At 44.4% G+C, this 21519-nt stretch overlaps 1 long non-coding RNA gene across 1 annotated transcript in view; it reads left to right on the plus strand.

Moving 5' to 3' along the window:
* Positions 1-696: 696 nt before the first annotated feature.
* Positions 697-21519, plus strand: part of LOC122935501 — a 32357-nt gene continuing 11534 nt past the window's right edge. The window contains exon 1 of the long non-coding RNA XR_006388795.1: positions 697-789. This is a non-coding gene — a long non-coding RNA (uncharacterized LOC122935501). The remainder of the gene's footprint in view (positions 790-21519) is intronic.

A 21519-nucleotide genomic window follows, 5' to 3' on the forward strand; every position in this document is an offset into this window, starting at 1 on the left:
ACTTCCACCGACCTAAGGATAGGTCTTTGGTAAGTCCTGGACATCCTCTTCGGAGATACTGTGCATTTATAATGTAAATGAGTCAATCTTTTTTCATGGATGTTTCCTTTTAATCAGCAATAATTAAATTACAATTAACAATAAATTCAGGCTTTCAGACTTGGATAATTATATTAAACCAAATCACATGAATCACCCTCAAAGTATGTTTGTTTTCTTCATGCTTTTATTCCATATTGTTTTAATCCCTAACCTAAGCATATTCTGCACTATGTATTACTAAGTATACAGTATACGTGTGTGGTTACACATAAATAAGAAGCAATTAAATTCGTTTTCTTCCATATAAAATGAGAAAGTCAGGATTCAGCCTTAACCACCAATTAAAGTGTTCTAACATATTAACTCCAATAATACATATGCCACACAATGTAACATTGCTACTTTTTTAATGATGCAAGGCTGGTCAAGTGTTCCAATTGTCAGATTGAAATTAACCATCTATTTTTTTTTTTTAAGAAATATTTCTGTTTCTTCTGGTATGGCAGATTGTTGTGAGATGAAACTAGGATGTATTTTCTACTTCATTTTATCTGCCAATAGCTCTCATGCTTTACCACCTGGTCCTATGGCTCCCCCACCCTGCGACAAAATCCAAACAACAATGCTGTGTGGGCGAGATGTGCTGTACTACGAGTGACGTAAATGGGAGATCGGAGTCTAAAGGTTGTGCAGCAAGAGACCTGTGCTCAGCGCTGAAGAGATTTACATTTCCTTTACCTGACTCCTGTGAGTATAAATGAGTACTACTACTATCCTCATCATCACCACTTAATATCTTATCTTATTTTATCTTATTTAAAGAAAAACCCTTTAAGAAAGAAAGTTTATGACACCTGTCCATATTTGGATCAGTAGTAGGACCAAGAGCAAAAGAACTAACCACCCTGGCCCCTCATGTAGGGCCACAAACTGCCTCCGACCATTTATGACATTTGGGCTATCTACTTAGCAGATAATCTTGAATTTATATTATGGTGCCATATGTGGAATTATTTGGCCATTTTACCTGTGTTTACTGCATGACACCAATCATGTAGGCATTAGAAAACTATGTTATATGGATGATATATTGTACTTTTACTTAATACTGAGAAAAGTGCTATTATTTGGGTAGTACCAGGGGCGGATTGGCAACGTACCTTACCTGGATGGGCCGACTGCCTTTCAGAAGCAGTGGGCCGTAACATGGTATCCACTCTTGCTTTGCTTAGGAGTTCCCTGCCTGACTCCATATATATAATCATCCTTGGGGGTATCCCCAAACACTGTCAACAGTCTGAAAGTGTATGGGGATACCCCTGAATGTTTAAAACATTGCCTGACTCTACTTTGAAACTATCACCAGAGGGGTTCAAACATACAATCTTCTGGTTTAGGCTATATGCACACGACCGTTGTGTGTTTTGCGGATCCGCAAAACACTAATGGCATCCGTGTGCATTCCACAATTTGCGGAACGGCACGGAGAGCCATTAATATAACAGCCTATTCTTGTCCGCAAAATGGACAATAGGACAGGTTATATTTTTTTTGCGGACTACAGAACGGAACAAAGGATGCGGACAGCACACAGAGTACTGTCCGCATCTTTTACAGCCCCATTGAAGTGAATAGGTCCGCATCCAAGCCGCAAAAACTGCGGCTTGGATGTGGACCAAAACAACGGTCATGTGCATGTAGCCTAAGAGAAAGAGCCCTCACCAGTTGTGCTACAGAGCACACTGCAGTCTGGGAGAATACGTTCTCTAACTAAAATCCTTTATTAGTATTAATATACAATGTACTGGTATCTACAGATACATCTTTATATATACCAGGACATTGTGATAACAATATAAGCCTAATATAGTTATTATTAGTAATTATTTAATAACCACAATCATGTAAATCACAAAAATGTAATGGAACAAAATAAATTACACACACACGGGGCACACTGCTAGTATAGAAAATAGTATAGAAAATAATTTCTCTAAATAAAAACCTGCATTAGTATTCTTGTACAATGCTCTATATAGCAGGACATTTTAGTTGGAAAAATCCCTCTAGCTGGTCACAGTGTGCTCTGTAGCACACCTTATAAGACAACAGTCTCTCACACATGATTTCCAATCCTGGGGTAGCACAAAAGAGTTTATTTAGTAAACAGACAAATGTAATGGAAGAAAATAAATTACATATATATTTATTGTTAATTATTTTGCTCCATTACATTTTTTGATTAGTAAATAAATTAGACTTGCTGGTATACAGATATTTGTAGATACCAGTACATTGTATAGGAATACTAATAAAGGTTTTTATTTAGAGAAAATCCACTCACACAAAGCTGTCAAGCCTGTGACTCAGATGGTAAGTCTATTGCCTCTGATACAGAAGGGTCCTTGGTTTAAAACCTATCAGTGACAATTTGGATAAAAGGGAGATAAATCTTTTAAATACACGGGTGTTCTCAATCACTGTTATAATGCTCAAGACCCTAGTTATATGCGGAAATTACTTTTATTTTAACCTCTTATTGACCTCCACCATACATGTGCAGTCTGTGGGAGCAGCGATCGCATGTAAGAATCCCCTAGGGTGACTTAGGACTGTTTCACACAAGCGAGTCCATTGCGGGAATCACGCTCCGTGTGTGAGCGTGATACTTCCGTTCTGGACTGGCAGGAGCGCATGGCATTATCATGATTTATAATGGTATGTGCCTCTGATTACCTTATTCCTACAGAATCCTAGTGACATAAAGCTGTCAGTATGATCCTGTAGAAGTTAGGTCAGGAAGAGGCACATAGCATTATAAGTCATGATAACGCTGTGCTCTCCTGCAAGTCCAGAGCGGAGGATCACGCTCACACTCAGAGCGCAATTGCTGCAATGGACATGGTCATGTGAAACAGCCCTTAAAATAAGTGAAAAAAGTTTTCAAAACTATAAAACATTATAAAAAATGAAGATCATTGTGCGGTGAACTCCATAATGAAAAAATATATATCAAAACTGAGGATGAAAAAATAATCACAAAGGCATATTCCAAAATGGTATAAATAAAAACTACAGATTGCCCTGCAATACCCCGCCTACCTGGCTTGGCCACACCTTCTGCTAGTTTGGCACCGCCTACAACATTGGGCCACTTCTATGATTTTTCCCAGAGCCACTTTGAGTTCCCAATCCACCCCTGGGCAGTGTTGCCATTTTCTACCTCCCCAAAATGGAACATCCATACATTTATGTCCAGGAACGTTCATTTTTGTAGGGGACGTCCATACATTTTTGTCCAGGTTCCTCAACCATACTTTAGGGGACATTTATCAAGAGCGGCGCAAAAATAATGTCATGAAGAAAGATAAATGTTGCCCTTTTCTCGCCATTTGTATTGCGTCATGAAAGGAGAAATGTTGCACATTTTGCTGCACAAATGGCGTGGGAGAAAATGTGCCACCTATTTACGCCACAAAAGTGGGGTAAATAGGTTAGTAAAAGTGCCCCTTTGTTTGTAGGTAGCCTAAGGAGCTTTCTAAGGAGATGCACATAGCTTGTGCTGCCCTTGTGCCTACACACTGCTACCAATCTAAACAAGCAGAGCTGCAGAGTAGAGAGAGAAGGAATCTCTAAGGAGACAGAAATTGCATCTCAGACTTTCATTAAATAGTGCAAATAAAATGGATTCGCTGATCATAGCTCATGCAGAGCTAAATAAGTAGCGGAATCACCAGCAAAGACTAGATGCATACTGTATATCTCAACTTTTCCAAACTCTAAGGAGGGACAACAGCAACGATGCACGTAGCACACTGTGCCAATTTTTTTTTACCCATGCCACGCCTTCACCAAATGCCTATCTATACACTCCCAATCCCCCCCCCCAATCCTCTTTGTTTTCTCACACAGTAGTTCTGCCCCCCCCCCCCCATGGACCTCAAATAGTAGAATAATCCCTTAGTGCCCCTACACAGAAGAATGCTCTATTAGTGCCACTCCACAGTAGTGAAGCCCCCTTGGTGCCCACACACAGTAGTTATTCTTCCTTTGTGCCCCCACACTGTAAAGTGCCCCTATGCAGTAGTTATGCTCCCTTAGTGCTCCCACACAGTAGTTATGCCCCATTCACAGTATAATGCCTTTTTAATGCACACTTCACAGTAGTGATACCCCCTTAGTGTCCCCACACAGTTGATTGCTCCCTTAGTGCCTCCACCTAGTAGTTTTGCCCCCCTTGTGCCCCCACACAGCATTTATGCCCCCTTAGCACTCCTGCACAGTAGAAGAAAGCACTTAGTGTCCACACACAGTAGTTATCTCTCCTTGGCGCCCCCATACAGTAGTTATGCCCCATCATAGTTGAATGCTCCCTTAATGCCCCATTTATATTAGTACTGCCTCCTTACAGTCGTGCTGCCCCCTTAGTACCCTCACACAGTAGTTATGATCACTTACGGTAGGTAGTGTTGCCTCCTTACAGTAGTGCTGCCCCCTTAGTGCCCCCACACAGTAGTTATGATCATTTACGGTAGTGTTGCCCCCTCAGTAGCCCCCTTACAGTAGTGCTGCCCCTATAGTATTAACCAAATTCAGTAATATCTAGTTCTGGAGAGCACATCATGCTCTCTCCAACAGCAGGCGCGATGCAATGCAGCTGAGCAGGAGAGCGCATAGGGGGGTGATGATGATGTCATTGCATTGTGCCTTCTGCTGGGAAGAGCCTGGGCACAGCCTGGGGAATAATGGAGCAGGAAGCTGACAGCTCTCTGCTTCACCACTGTATTTAACTGTATCTGCATCCTGAGCGATGCATACAGGTATATTTGAAATGTCACAGCCCTCCCGGGGCCAAGGGATAGCCACCAAAATCAGGTTGGGAGGTATGCCAAATGGAACCAAGGTTTTGACTTATTTTAAGACACCAAATAAGCAATAGACCACTTAAAGTGATATCACCATCAAACCTTTTTATTGCATATTAACAAGAATATATTGGAACGTTCTATGTATTTTAGTTTTACAAAAAAAAGGTGAATGATTTTCTGGATATACGTTTTTGAACTCACTCCATGTATTCTGCTTTCTGTTCCGACTTCTTTAACTTCCTCGCTTGTTTGTACTTTTAGCATGGCAAACAGCTTCACTTCACTTTCTCACTTTGACCTTTCACTGCAGTCATAGAGAGGCGGGGGATGAGTGACATTTTTCCCTCACAACAGCCATAAACTGGCAGTGTATTACCTATCTCTATAGGAGTTTTATGTGTATTTTCAATGGCATAATACTGCCAAAAGAAAAAAGAAAAAAATGACAAAAATTTAAAGTTTATTAACCACTTCAGCCCCGCTAGGTGAAACCCCCTTCATGACCAGAGCACTTTTTACACTTCGGCACTACACTACTTTCACCGTTTATCGCTCGGTCATGCAACTTACCATACAAATGAATTTTACCTCCTTTTCTTCTCACTAATAGAGCTTTCATTTGGTGGTATTTCATTGCTGCTGGCATTTTTACTTTTTTTGTTATTAATCAAAATGTAACGATTTTTTTGCAAAAAAATGACATTTTTCACTTTCAGCTGTAAAATTTTGCAAAAAAAAGACATCCATATATAAATTTTTCGCCAAATTTATTGTTCTACATGTCTTTGATAAAAAAAAATGTTTGGGCAAAAAAAAAAATGGTTTGGGTAAAAGTTATAGCATTTACAAACTATGGTACAAAAATGTGAATTTCCGCTTTTTGAAACAGCTCTGACTTTCTGAGCACCTGTCATGATTCCTGAGGTTCTACAATGCCCAAACAGTAGAAAACCCCCACAAATGACCCCATTTCGGAAAGTAGACACCCTAAGGTATTCGCTGATGGGCATAGTGAGTTCATAGAACTTTTTATTTTTTGTCACAAGTTAGCGGAAAATGATGATGATTTTATTTTTTTTATTTTTTCTTACAAAGTCTCATATTCCACTAACTTGCGACAAAAAATAAAAAATTCTAGGAACTCGCCATGCCCCTCACGGAATACCTTGGGGTGTCTTCTTTCCAAAATGGGGTCACTTGTGGGGTAGTTATACTGCCCTGGCAATTTAGGGGCCCAAATGTGTGAGAAGAACTTTGCAATCAAAATGTGTAAAAAATGACCGGTGAAATCCAAAAGGTGCACTTTGGAATATGTGCCCCTTTGCCCACCTTGGCAGCAAAAAAGTGTGACACATCTGGTATCGCCGTACTCAGGAGAAGTTGGGGAATGTGTTTTGGGGTGTCATTTTACATATACCCATGCTGGGTGAGAAAAATATCTTGGTCAAATGCCAACTTTGTATAAAAAAATGGGAAAAGTTGTCTTTTGCCAAGATATTTCTCTCATCCAGCATGGGTATATGTAAAATGACACCCAAAAACACATTCCCCAACTTCTTCTGAGTACGGCGATACCAGATGTGTCACACTTTTTTGCTGCCAAGGTGGGCAAAGGGGCACATATTCCAAAGTGCACCTTTCAGATTTTGCAGGCCATTTTTTACACATTTTGATTGCAAGGTACTTCTCACACATTTGGGCCCCTAAATTGCCAGGGCAGTATAACTACGCCACAAGTGACCCCATTTTGGAAAGAAGACACCCCAAGGTATTCTGTGAGGGGCATGGCGAGTTCCTAGAATTTTTTATTTTTTGTCACAAGTTAGCGGAAAATGATGATTTTTTTTTTTCTCTTTTTTCCTTACAAAGTCTCATATTCCACTAACTTGCGACAAAAAATAAAAAATTCTAGGAACTCGCCATGCCCCTCACGGAATACCTTGGGGTGTCTTCTTTCCAAAATGGGGTCACTTGTGACGTAGTTATACTGCCCTGGCAATTTAGGGGCCCATATGTGTGAGAAGTACTTTGCAATCAAAAGTAAAAAATGACCAGTGAAATCCGAAAGGTGCACTTTGGAATATGTGCCCCTTTGCCCACCTTGGCAGCAAAAAAGGGTGACACATCTGGTATCGCCGTACTCAGGAGAAGTTGGGGAATGTGTTTTGGGGTGTCATTTTACATATACCCATGCTGGGTGAGAAAAATATCTTGGTCAAATGCCAACTTTGTATAAAAAAATGGGAAAAGTTGTCTTTTGCCAAGATATTTCTCTCATCCAGCATGGGTATATGTAAAATGACACCCCAAAACACATTCCCCAACTTCTCCTGAGTACGGCGATACCAGATGTGTCACACTTTTTTGCTGCCAAGGTGGGCAAAGGGGCACATATTCCAAAGTGCACCTTTCGGATTTTGCAGGCCATTTTATACACATTTTGATTGCAAGGTACTTCTCACACATTTGGGCCCCTAAATTGCCAGGGCAGTATAACTACGCCACAAGTGACCCCATTTTGGAAAGAAGACACCCCAAGGTATTCCGTGAGGGGCACTGCGAGTTCCTAGAATTTTTTATTTTTTGTCACAAGTTAGCGGAAAATGATGATTTTTTTTTTTTCTCTTTTTTCCTTACAAAGTCTCATATTCCACTAACTTGCGACAAAAAATAAAAAATTCTAGGAACTCGCCATGCCCCTCACGGAATACCTTGGGGTGTCTTCTTTCCAAAATGGGGTCACTTGTGGCGTAGTTATACTGCCCTGGCAATTTAGGGGCCCATATGTGTGAGAAGTACTTTGCAATAAAAATCTGTAAAAAATGACCGGTGAAATCCGAAAGGTGCACTTTGGAATATGTGCCCCTTTGCCCACCTTGGCATCAAAAAAGTGTCACACATCTGGTATCGCCGTACTCAGGAGAAGTTGGGGAATGTGTTTTGGTGTGTCATTTTACATATACCCATGCTGGGTGAGAGAAATATCTTGGCAAAAGACAACTTTTCCCATTTTTTTATACAAAGTTGGCATTTGACCAAGATATTTTTCTCACCCAGCATGGGTATATGTAAAATGACACCCCGAAACACATTCCCCAACTTCTCCTGAGTACGGCGATACCAGATGTGTGACACTTTTTTGCAGCCTAGATGCGCAAAGGGGCCCAAATTCCTTTTAGGAGGGCATTTTTAGACATTTGGATCCCAGACTTCTTCTCACGCTTTAGGGCCCCTAAAAAGCCAGGGCAGTATAAATACCCCACATGTGACCCCACTTTGGAAAGAAGACACCCCAAGGTATCCAATGAGGGGCCTGGCAAGTTCATAGAATTTTTTTTTTTTTTGCATAAGTTAGCGGAAATTGATTATTATTTTTTTTTCTCACAAAGTCTCACTTTCCGCTAACTTAGGACAAAAATTTAAATCTTTCATGGACTCAATATGCCCCTCAGCAAATACCTTGGGGTGTCTTCTTTCCAAAATGGGGTCAGTTGTGGGGTGTTTGTACTGCCCTGGCATTTGAGGGTCTCCGCAATCATTACATGTATGGCCAGCATTAGGAGTTTCTGCTATTCTCCTTATATTGAGCATACAGGTAATGAGATTTTTTTTTCCGTTCAGCCTCTGGGCTGAAAGAAAAAAATGAACGGCACAGATTTCTTCATTCGCATCGATCAATGTGGATGAAAAAATCTCTGCCAAAAAAAAATAATGGAGGGGAAAGGCGTCTGCCAGGACATAGGAGCTCCGCCCTACATCCATACCCACTTAGCTCGTATGCCCTGGCAAACCAGATTTCTCCATTCACATCAATCGATGTGGATGAATAAATCATTGCCGGGATTTTTTATTTTTTTTTTATATATATATATATACAAAGTGCTTGCCAAAGCATAGGAACGCCGCCTCCTCCTCAGCTCGTATGCCTCGGCAAACGTATCTGTCACTGCAGAGGAGAAAATCCCGTCTTGCAGCGCCGCATACACCGACTTGCGTGTAATCTGACAGCAGCGCAATGCTTCTGTCAGAATGCACATCGGTGCTGCAGCTAGTCAATCGGTTGGTCCACCTGGAAGGTAAAAAAAGAAAAAAAGAAAAAACCAGCCCGCAACGCAATAATTTTATTAACTTTGCAACAGAACATATAAACTTTAACTTTTTTAACTGAACATTAACGTGTTTGCTTACTGGTGTGTTTTTTTTTTTGTTTTGTTTTGTTTTTTTACCTTTATAGAACAAACCTCTCCTTCCCCATGGGTCAATGTGCAAAGCGCAAATCGCCCAAAGATGTGGCGAAGTGCGTTATGCACTTTGTCCCATGTGAAAGGAGACGTTTGCAGCAGCAGTGAGTGAATGGGCCCTAATAGCCCTGTGTGCCTGTCCTGGTGAGATGATCCCTATGCTAATAGTGTACCTGTGAGTGGTACTTCCGGAAACACTCTCCAAAGCATAGGGCAGGGTGGTCCGGACAGTCAGGACAGAAATAGCGGGTGTCACGCCTTATTCCACTCCTGCTACAGACACGACATCTTTTTCGGGGTGACTGTTGGGTTGAGGTACCAGGAACGACATTGGGGAAATGTCGCTCGTGTAGACGGCTAACTACACTGGTGGTTGGGGCCACGGAACCTCCTGGATACAGGAGGTTCTCGATGATCTCTTCCTGAAATTTGAGGAAGGATCCAGTTCTCCCAGCCTTACTGTAGAGAACAAAACTATTGTACAGAGCCAATTGAATTAAATATACAGACACCTTCTTATACCAGCGTCTGGTGCGTCGGGAAACTAAATACGGAGACAACATCTGGTCATTGAAGTCGACCCCTCCCATGTGGAGGTTATAGTCGTGGACTGAGAGGGGCTTTTCAATGACACGGGTTGCTCGCTCAATTTGTATTGTCGTGTCTGCGTGAATGGAGGAGAGCATGTAAACGTCACGCTTGTCTCTCCATTTCACCGCGAGCAGTTCTTCGTTACACAGTGCGGCCCTCTGCCCCCTTGCAAGACGGGTGGTAACGAGCCGTTGGGGGAAGCCCGCGCGACTAGTTCGCGCGGTACCACAGGCGCCAATCCGTTCTAGAAACAAATGCCTAAAGAGGGCCACACTTGTGTAAAAATTGTCCACATAAAGATGGTACCCCTTGCCGAATAAGGGTGACACCAAGTCCCAAACTGTCTTCCCACTGCTCCCCAGGTAGTCAGGGCAACCGACCGGCTCCAGGGTCTGATCTTTTCCCTCATAGACCCGAAATTTGTGGGTATAGCCTGTGGCCCTTTCACAGAGCTTATACAATTTGACCCCATACCGGGCGCGCTTGCTTGGGATGTATTGTTTGAAGCCAAGGCGCCCGGTAAAATGTATCAGGGACTCGTCTATGCAGATGTTTTGCTCTGGGGTATAAATATCTGCAAATTTCTGGTTGAAATGGTCTATGAGGGGCCGAATTTTGTGGAGCCGGTCAAAAGCAGGGTGGCCCCTGGGACGGGAGGCGGTGTTGTCACTAAAGTGCAGGAACCGCAGGATGGCCTCAAAACGTGCCCTGGACATGGCAGCAGAGAACATGGGCATGTGATGAATCGGGTTCGTGGACCAATATGACCTCAATTCATGCTTTTTTGTCAGGCCCATGTTGAGGAGGAGGCCCAGAAAAGTTTTAAGTTCGGAAACTTGGACTGGTTTCCACCGGAAAGGCTGGGCATAAAAGCTTCCCGGGTTAGCGGTGATAAATTGTGTGGCATACCTGTTTGTTTCGGCCACAACTATGTCTAAAAGCTCCGCAGTCAAGAACAGCTCAAAAAATCCCAGGGCCGAACCGATCTGAGCCGTCTCAACCCGAACTCCAGACTGGGCAGTGAAAGGGAAAACTACAGGTGCGGCTGAAGTTGGGGACTGCCAATCAGGGTTTGCCAGCACCTCTGGGATTCTAGGGGCTCTACGGGCACGTCTTTGCGGTGGCTGCGACGGGGTCACTACTGCACGTGCCACCGTACCAGCTTCAACTGCCCTTCTGGTGCTCGCTACTTCACCAGGTTGTACGGCAGTGCTGGTACTAGGTCCAGGGAGGGCTGGGCTGCTGGTGTATGCCTCACCACGTAATCCGACAGCACCAGCCCCACTCTGCTGCTCTTGAAGCGGATCCTGCGCAACCTGCGGTCTAGCGACACGGGGCCGGGTGCGCCTGGTGGTATCAGGGACCTCAGCCTCCTCGTCCGAACTTTGGGTCAGAGAGCCACTGCTTTCTACAGGTTCGTATTCTGACCCGCTGGATTCATCAGATGAGGGTTCCCACTCCTCATCCGACTGGGTCAGAAGCCTGTAGGCCTCTTCAGAGGAATACCCCCTGTTAGACATGTGGGCAACTAAATTTAGGGGTATTCCCTGAGACTACCCAAGAAAAAAAAAGCAAGCCTGTCTTACAAAGGGGAGGCTAGCGAAGTACCGGAGGCCGCTGCGGTTGATAAAAAATATCAAAACTGATTTTTTTATCGCCGCAGTGCGTGTAAAGTGAATGTGCAGTGATCAAAAAAAAATTTTTTTTTTGTCACTGCGGTGGGGCGGGTGTGGGCGAACGCACGTGTGGGCGACCGATCAGTCCTGATCGGGCAAACACTGCGTTTTGGGTGGAGGGCGAACTAAAGTGACACTAATACAATTATAGATCTGACCGTGATCAGTTTTGATCACTTCCAGATACTATAAAAGTACAAATGCTGATTAGCGATACGCTAATCAGCGAATAACGGACTGCGGTGCGGTGGGCTGGGCGCTAACTGATCGCTAACTACCTAACCAAGGGACCTAAACTATACCTAAAACCTAACGGTCAATAACAATGAAAAAAAAAAGTGACAGTTTGCACTGATCACTTTTTTCTTTTCACTTGTGATTGACAGGGGTGATCAAAGGGGTGATCAAAGGGTTAATTGGGGTTCAGGGGGGTGATCAGGGGCTATAGTGTAGTGTTTGGTGTACTCACTGTGAAGCCTGCTCCTCTGCTGGATCCAACCGACGAAAAGAACCAGCAGAGGAGCAGGCAGCCATATAACAGATCATATTTACTAATATGATCTGCTATCTGGCACTTTGATTGGATTTTTTAAAAATCAGCAACCTGCCAGCCACGATCATTGGCTGGCAGGTTGCTGACGAAATACTGCTGTGTGAAATGCCGTCGCGAACTGCGCATGCGCGCGCGCATATTCGCGTCATCTCGCGAGATGACGCGTATATGCGTGACTGTGCGCAGCGCTGCCACCTCCGGAACGCACATGTGCGTTAGGCGGTCCGGAGGTGGTTAAGTTTAAAAAGATATGCCCTTCTGATGGAAGTATCAATTTAAATGTGCCATTTTATCATTCAAATCATCCAGAATGAACAAGCTCGGAAAAAGTGTTTTTCCCATGCAGAACTTTTGCGACAAAAGTGAAGTGTTACGGACGTACCGAGACATACGGACATCCTGGCCAGGGCCGGCGCCACCTGTAAGGCGACCTAGGCAGCCGCCTAGGCCGCAATTTAGCAGGGGGCATCGGCCCCGTGCGGTTAAAAAAAAGTGTTGCCGCAATTTATTTATTTTTAAATACGGTGGGCGGCGGCAGCGGGCCCTCCCCCGCACCGGGTGACTGCCACACTGCACAGAAAGAGGGACTGACAGGAGGGAAGCGCCTCTAATGTAGCGTGGCGGAGCTCTGTTCGGTCCGCGGTACAGGAGCCGGAAAGCATTATGCGGACCGCACATTGCCGTCACTCATAGAATATGCCTGTTCTTGTCCGCAATTGCGGACAAGAATAGGACATGTTCTATTTTTTTGCAGAATGGAAGTGTGGACCCGGAAGTGCGGATCCGCAATTCCGTGTCCGGGCAGCACATCATGCTGCCCCATAGGAATGAATGGGTCCGCAATTCCGTTCTGCAAAACGCAGAACGAAATTGCGGACGTGTGAATGGAGCCTAAAAGGACACTATAGTCCTAGAACCACTACAGTTTGATGTAGTGGTACTGGTGTCTATAGCCTGTTCCTGCAGAGAACAGACACTGTGCAGTACTGGTGGTAAAGGAGCACTATAGTGCCAGGAAAACAAACTCATTTTCCTAGCACTATATAGTTGTTAGGAGTGGGGCACCCTCGTGTCCCCCTCCCACTGGGCTGAAGGGGTTAAATCCCCTTCAGCCACTTTCTTCTCCCCGATCCTCCTCTCAGCTGCGAATGCGCATGCGCACGCATTCAAAACTATGTTCCGCGTCTTCCCACTGTAATTTTCACAGTGAGAATTGAAGCACCTCTAGCGGCTCTCAGTGAGACAGCTACAAGAAGCTTCATTAGCCCTAAGGGAAACATAGCAGTTCTTTTAATCCTATCATTTTGTGTCTACAGCTCCATTGCAGACCCATGTGTCCTCCTTCCTTACTTGTTTCAGTAGCATGGCGGCTGGCAGTTATTTATTGAGCAGCTATTGTGGTTGGTTGTATATAAAAAAAAGTAGCAAGGTCTATGTTACAGTCTCTCCAGTGACAGGGGTCAAAAGATCTTAGAGACTGGCTGCATGTGATGTGATCTGACAGCCTCTTTGGTTTCACTTGTTTCTGTGTTGTTGAAGGTTATGACCACACCTCTTGTCTCAGGTGTAGCTTAAGTGGTCATTCCAACTCTATTTAGTCTGTTCTCAACAATCATGCTATGCGGTTGATAGCTCCTTTTTGGTTGTGGAAGTGCTGGTGTATGGTTCTCCTCTGAGTTCTTGCTCATCTGTGTACTTCAGAGTTATGTGTCTTTTCTCTACTTCTTGTTTGTTGTATTCCCTTATCTTTTGATATTAGGCCTGAGGGAGTCTCCTGTTCCTTCAGCTGGGAAGGAACAGGTCATCTCTTGTCCTGACACTATTTCCAGGGCCCTTTAGGGTCAGTTAGGGCTCTAGGTTCCTGTGTATGAACATTCCTACCACGAGGTCTGTTCATACTGATAGTAGTCAGGGCTCAGTTTAGGGATTCACTAGGTGGTAATCTTTCCCCTTTCCCTAGTTTCAAAGCTAGTACCTTTTCCGCCCTGTGTTCGTGTGGGTTTACCACCCACACTGCACCGTGACAGTCTAGGGTTACCATCATCCTTTATTATCTTTAAAGGGGTATTCCAGTACCTAGATATTGATGTACTGTCCTGAGAACAGGTCATCAGTATCAAATCATTAGGCCTCCGACCACCGAAACAGATAAGCTATTTTTGACAGCTACCAGCTCCATAAATAACACAGTGAATGTAGACGAAAGCAGGAGGCTCTGTCTACTGAGTAGTGACCATGCTCGGTTACTGCTGCCCAGCTACCATTCAAATGCATAGCTGTTGTGAATAGTTGATTGGTGGGGGTGCTGGATGTCGGACCCCCACTGATCTGATCCTGAAGATAGGTCAAAAATACCTGGACACTAGAAGTTCCCTTTTAAGGGTACTTTCCTACTAGCGTTATTCTTTTCCGGTATTGAAATCCGGTAAAGGGTCTTAATACCGGAAAAAAAATGCATCAGTTTTGTCCTAATGCATTCTGAATGGAAAGCAATCTGTTCAGTTTGCATCAGGATGTCTTCCGTTCCGTCCCTTGTACAGTATTTGACCGGAAAAAATACTCAGCATGCTGTGTTATTTTTTCCGGCCAAATCCCAGAACAATACCGCACTTGCTGGATCCGGAATTAATTTCCATAGAAATGTATTAATGCCGGATCCAGTGCCAAGTGTTCTGGAAAATGCCGCATTGCCGGATCTGGTTTTCCCATCTGCGCATGCGCTGGGACATAGGACGAGCTATTTTTGCTTTTGATATTTAAATTCCGAATCCATTATTCCGGATGATACCGGATGAGACTGATCCAGTATTTCAACGGCTCCGTCTAACGGATCTGGAGAAACCATATTTCAGTTTGCATACGGTTTGCCGGATCCGAACAACGCTAATGTGAAAGTACCCTAAGTTTGCCATAGTATTTAGTAATAATCTTTCAACACCAAGATTTCAATGGATACTATTAGTTTGGTACTATCAGCTTACAACCCCCCAAGTGACAATATGGCCAGGGCTTTTTTTAATGATGTCAAAAGAATGGTCAAGATGCAAATATCTACCCTGTCGTCATCATTTTTCTTTTAAATGGGATGATATCCTAGTGGTGCTAGAAAGGGCAAGTAACTTATGGCTAGATAATGCCACCATTGGTGCATATATATTATACATGAGGAAGTTGCATTTGCTGTTGTTTTAGAACTATCACGGAAAGAAAATGTTGAGCTTTCTTTGTGCAATTCTGCTTGGTTTAGCTTCATTTAAGTCCAGCTAATCTAATGATGATAGGGAACAGACATTAGGTCTTCATTACGTGTGTCTCCTGGGTATCTGCTTTTCTTATAAATGAACTTCTCTGGACTAACTGGAAAATGCACTGTTTTTCATTGAATCTTTTATATTGCATATACACCAATCGGCCATAACATTAACCGCTTAAGGTCACAGCCTAATTTCGTTCCTAAAATTGCATTATTTTTAGGGTTTTGTTTTAACGGTGTTCACTATATGGCAGTAATGACATTTTAAATTATTATTATGTTTTACTGCCTTTGAAAATTTAAATGCTTAAAAAAAAAAGTTTACGTTGTGTCGACATAGTCTGATGCCCATAGCATTTCTACTAATGGAGCTGTGAGAGAATGAATTTTTTTCACGGCATGTTATAGTTTATTAATACCATTTTGGACTACATGGGACATTTAAATCATTTTTTAATTCAATTTTTTTTCGGGAGGTAAAGTGACTAAAAAATTACAATTCCAGCATTTGGGATTTTTTGTATGACGGTTAAATAGTGGGATATACTAATAGAATGGATTTTTTTGGGCCAAATGGTAAAATGTTTAGTTTTTTCATTTTGATATTTTTTTTTATATTGTTAAAAACGTAGGAGACCTGAACATGCAATCTTTTGACGACTTGCACTAAAACACTCCTGCATTACAGTGCACAGTTATTCTAAGAGGCGTGCCAACACATCCTGCTGGGGGCAGCAGCTGAGGGGTTAAACTGACAGGATCGGAGTTATCTCTGATCCTGGCACTGACAGCTGGATGCCCGCTGTATAATGCAGCTGGCACCCACAAGTTATCGTGTGGGCCTAGCTCCTGAGCTTGTGCCACCCCCTAATGTTCTATTACAGCACAGAGCATTAATTAGCAGCGCTCTGACGACAAAGTCCATCACAGAGCAGTAAGGGGTTAAAGCCACTGACAAGTGAAATGCATAACAAAGGTTACCTCATAACAATGGCATGAATCAAAGGTTAGGGGCACGTGAACTAGAGGTTGATGTGTTGGAATCGGTAAAAATAGACAAGTGTAAGGATCTGAGCAACTTTGGCAAGGGACAAAATTGTGATGGCTAGAGATCTGGGTTCTCTAGTAGGATGGGAGGTCTTGCAGGGTGCTCCCTATATGCAGTACCTGTCAAGAGTTGTCTAAGAAAGGACAACAGACTGGTTGGGACTGATGGGACTAGGATGCAATTTGGGAAGAAGACAAGCCAGCAGATAGTATCATGCTCTGGGCAATGTTGTGCTGGGAGACCTTGGGTCTGGCATTCATGTATTTGTGTTTTTGAAATGTACCACCTATCTTATTATTGCTGTCCATGCACCAACAGTGACCTATTTCAGCAGAACCCTACCACCCTGCCAAAATTGTCCAATCCATGGAGGCTACACCTTACAACTTACATAGGAGTCAGGATCTGCTACTATTGTCTTGATGCTAGATGCTGACCCCTTCAGAAATCTTGTGGAGTCCATGCCTCAATTGATCAGAGCTGTTTTCGTGGTGTGAGGGGAGATGTACAAAAAAATATGTTTTAGATGTCAATAGTTTTTTTTATTAAAAAAAGGTTTTCAAATCAACATACAAAAGTTACATGTCTGAATGTACAAAGTCAATGTTATATATCAATCAAACATATATATACGTATGTGCTTCAGGCACACTGTAAATGGAAATCCAGAGTAAAAGATTGATTATCGAATCTCCAGTTAAGGGTACTTTCACACTAGCGTTGTTCAGATTCTGCAGGCAGTTCCGGCAAACCGTATGCAAACGGAAATCTTTTTTTTCTGGATCCGTTAGACGGATCCGGTCATATACCGGATCCGTCTCATCCGGTGCACACAGACTGGAAAACCAGATCCGGCAACGATGAAATTTCCGGAACACTTGTGGGGGGGGGGGGGGGGGGGTTGTAAGCTGATAGTACCAAACTGATAGTATCCAATGAAATCTTGGTGTTGAAAGGTTATTACTAAATATTATGGCAAACTTAGGGTACTTTCACATTAGCGTTGTTCGGATCCGGCAAACCGTATGCAAACTGAAATATGTTTTTTCCGGATCCTTTAGATGGATCCAGTGAATTACCGGATCCGTCTCATCAGGTATCATCCAGAATAATGGATCCGGTATTTAAAGATCATAAGCAAAAATAGCTCCTCCTATGTCCCGACGCATGCGCAGACCGGAAAACCAGATCTGGCAATGCAGCATTTTCCGGAACACTTGGTACTGGATCCGGCATTAATACATCTCTATGGAGATTAATGCCGGATCCAGTAAGTGCGGTATTGTTCTGGGATTTTGGCCAGAAAAAACAATGCAGCATGCTGTGGTATTATGTTCGGTCAAATACCGTACAAGGGACGTAACGGAAGACATCCTGATGCATACTGAACGGATTGCTTTCCATTCAAAATGCATTAGGACAAAACTGATGCATTTTTTCTTTTACAGGATTTCAATACCGGAAAAGAATAATGCTAGTGTGAAAGTACCCTAAGAAAGGAGTAAAATAACTGTCAATACAAATCTCAGAGTACAACAAAGAATAACATGAGGTTTTAATGTTATAATGCAGTGATGCAGATGCAGTCTCTATGAGCTAAGTAGAAAATCAAGATACAGGTTTCAGGTAAAAGAAAGCTGTACATCCTTACACAAGCCAAGGAATACTCTTCTATGTCTGGTTCAATCAATACAGAGTGGTAAATTGGAAGTGTAAAGACTCATCAATCACTCAGATCTACTAATATAGACGTACTAAAGTCCATATTGCTTACTAGTCATTCGTTTTGCTCGAGCATAGGGTTGCCATCCGTACGGGATTGACCCGGACAGTCCGGGTTTATAATCCTGTGCCCGGGTACAATCCTTTCTCAGACCCGGGCACAGGATTCATTTCAAACTGCAGTGTAGACTGTCTGACTTGCTCGCTCACGGTCCTGACAGCTGGCGGTGAGTGAGCGGTGGCGAACTGTGAGGATGGATTGGAAGCCGGAGAGCTGGGGGCTGCAGGTGGTCAGGAGCAGGAGCACAAAGAAGCTGCTGAAGGAGAGCAGCAAACCCTCGCCCCACAGCACGGCGGCCGCGCCGGGACTGAGCTGCTCTCACTCCCAGGTCAGGCCGGATAACAATGAGACGAGCCGCGAGCCTGCGCTCCTCCTGTCCCCTTCTCTTCTTCTGCACTCCTTTCCTATCACGACACCTCCCCTCTCCTCCGGTCTCCGAAGGAAAGCTGCCGAACTCTCACACAACACTCCACAGTCAGTGTGCCGGCTCCAAGTGACGGTTCCCGGGGGGTGAGGGCCACATTACTCTAACTGGGGGACACTAATGGGGGCATTTATTCTTAATGAGTGGTACTAATGGGGGCATTACTCTTACTGGGGGAATTATTCTTACTGGGGCGCACTAATAGGGCCACTACTCTTACTGGGGCACACTAATGGGGGCATTACTATTACTGAAGGGGCCTTAATGGGGCATTACTAATACTGGGTGCATTACTATTACTGGGGGCGCTAATGGGGGCTTCAATATTCCTGGGGAGCCACAGTATGACAGCAACTTCACACCCTGTGTTAAGCCACGCCCCCACAACCACACACCCTTTGGGGCGTAGCTTAACTTGCCCGGTATTTTTTGTTAGAAAAGGTGGCAACCCTACTTGAGCACCATAGTGCTCGGGTGCTCGAGTAGAACACCTCGGGATGCTCGGGTGCTTTACCGAGCACCCGAGCACAATGGAAGTCAATGGGAGAACCTGAGCATTAAACCAGGCACCCCCTGCTCTGAAGAGGGGAGAGTGTCTGGTTCACAGGAAAAGGTCAGAAATTAATGGAAACCCCACTGAAATGGTTCAGGAACAGCATGGGGAGGATGTCTGGATGCATCTTGGACTCCCTGGTCGCTGGTCTGAGTAGTACGCCACTTTTACAGACTGACAATAATACGTTCAAACCCGAAGATAAAATCGATTTTAGAGGAAAAATTGTTATGAAACATTCTTTCCTGTATATTTACTTGTATATAAAGTGCAAGTGCTGCCAAAAATTACAAGGAGGGCCTCATTCACATTGTGGTACAATTGTTCAGGTAGTGGGACTCCTACACTCATGAAGCCTATGAACTAAGTGAAAGGGCTGCCAAAAATTACAAGGAACCGGCACTACAATACACCCTTTATAGGCTTTATTACACATAAAGAAGGCATCATAAACACCCTTTAAAAATTATGATTGATGGCCTGCTGGTGACCCTCAAAAACGATTGGAGCAAGGGCCTGCTGATCTGACCATCTAAAACATTAGGGGGAAGGGCCTGCTGCTGAGCTGACCCTCTAAAACATTAGGGGCGAGTGCCTGCTGCTGATTTGAAACATTAGGGTCGAGGGCCTGCTGCTGATGTGACCATGTAAAACATTAGGGGTGAGGGTCTGCTGCTGAGCTGACCCTCTAAAACTTTAGGGGCGAGTGCCTGCTGCTGATCTGACCATCTAAAACATTAGGGGTGAGGGCCTTCTGCTGAGCTGACCATCTAAAACATTATGGGTGAGGACCTGCTGGTGACCCTCAAAAACATTATGGGCCAGGGTCTGCTGGTGACCCTCAAAAATATTATAGGTGAGGGCCTGCTGGTGACCCTCTAAAACATGGGCGAGGGCCTGCTGGTGACCCTCTAAAACATTATGGGTGAGGACCTGCTGGTGACCCTCAAAAACATTATGGGTGAGGGCCTGCTGCTGATCTGACCCTCTAAAACATTAGGAGTGAGGGCAGCCTAATAAGCATGTTGATATGATGGAGGAGGAGGATGAGAAAAAGGAGATTGAACCATATACCCTTTTTAGTGGTGGAAGGGGTGCATGGGAATACAGTGTATTCAACACACCATAAAATCCAAATTTAGAGTGCCTTAATGTTCAGCCGCTTTCCTCTGGTCGAGTAGAAAAATCAGGGGCAATCCAGGCCTTGTTCATTTTTATAAGAGTCAACTGGTCAGCATTTTCAGTTGACAGGCGGATGCGCTTATCAGTTATCATGCCCCCAGCAGCACTAAATACACGCTCTGACAAAACGCTGGCGGCGGGGCAGGCCAGCACCTCAAAGGTGTAGAGCGCAAGCTTGGACAGTGCGAGGGTCAAGGGAAAGGCAGCCTAACATAAAGTCAGCCATATGTGCCAGAGTCCAAACAGACAAGACTTTGCTATCCTCATCAGGAGGATGATTCTCAATCTCCTCATCCTCTTCCTCCTCTTCTACCCATCCATGCTGAACAGATGGAATTAAACTTCCATGGGTACGACCCTCTGTAGTGGAGGCAACCATCTCCTTCTCCTCCTCCTTCTCCTCATCATCCAATTTGCGCTGGGTAGACGAACTGATGGTGGTCTGGCTATCACCCTGTGTACTGTCTTGCCATTTCCACCTCTTTCACATGCAAAGCGTCCCTCTTAATTGTGAGCAGCGAGCGTTTGAGTAGACAGAGAAGTATGATGGTTACGCTGATGATAGCGTTAACACCGCTCACCATCTGTGTTGATTCCTCAAAGTTGTGTAAAACCTCACAGAGGTCAGACATCAATGCCCACTTGTCATTTGTGAAGAGTGGAAGCTGACTAGAAATGCGACGACCATGTTGCAGCTGGTATTCCACTACTGCCGTCTGCTGCTCACAAAGCCTGGCCAGCATGTGGAATGTGGAGTTACAGCGCATGCTCACGTCGCACAACAGTCGGTGAGCTGGCAATTGCAAGCGCTGCTGCAGCGTTGCCAGACCGGCGGAAGCTGTCCGTGACTTGAGGAAATGGGCACACATGCGGCGAACCTTCACCAGTAGCTCAGGCAAATTGGGTAAGGTTTTGAGAAACCGCTGAACCACTAGGTTGAACACGTGGGCTAGGCATGGTATGTGTGTGAGCTTGCCGAGCTCCAAAGCCACCACCAACAGCCATTATCAGACACAACCATGCCTGGTTGTAGGTTGAGTGGCGAGAGCCACAGCTCAGTCTGGTCCCTTTTCCCCTGCCACAGCTCTGTGGAGGTGTGCTGTTTGTCACCCAAGCAGATCAGCTTAAGCACCGCCTGTTGCTGCTTCCCCACTTCAGTGCTACACTGCTTCCAGCTACTGACTAATGTCTGACTGGTGGTGCAAGTTGATAATTCAGAGGTGGAAGTGGAGGAGGAGGCGGAGAAGTAGAAGGGGGGGGGGGGTTGCAGTCACTAAAGTAGGTGGTGGCGGAAACCCTGATGGA

The sequence above is a fragment of the Bufo gargarizans genome, chromosome 1, assembly GCF_014858855.1.
Source record: "Bufo gargarizans isolate SCDJY-AF-19 chromosome 1, ASM1485885v1, whole genome shotgun sequence".
In the NCBI taxonomy this organism is placed as follows: domain Eukaryota; kingdom Metazoa; phylum Chordata; class Amphibia; order Anura; family Bufonidae; genus Bufo; species Bufo gargarizans.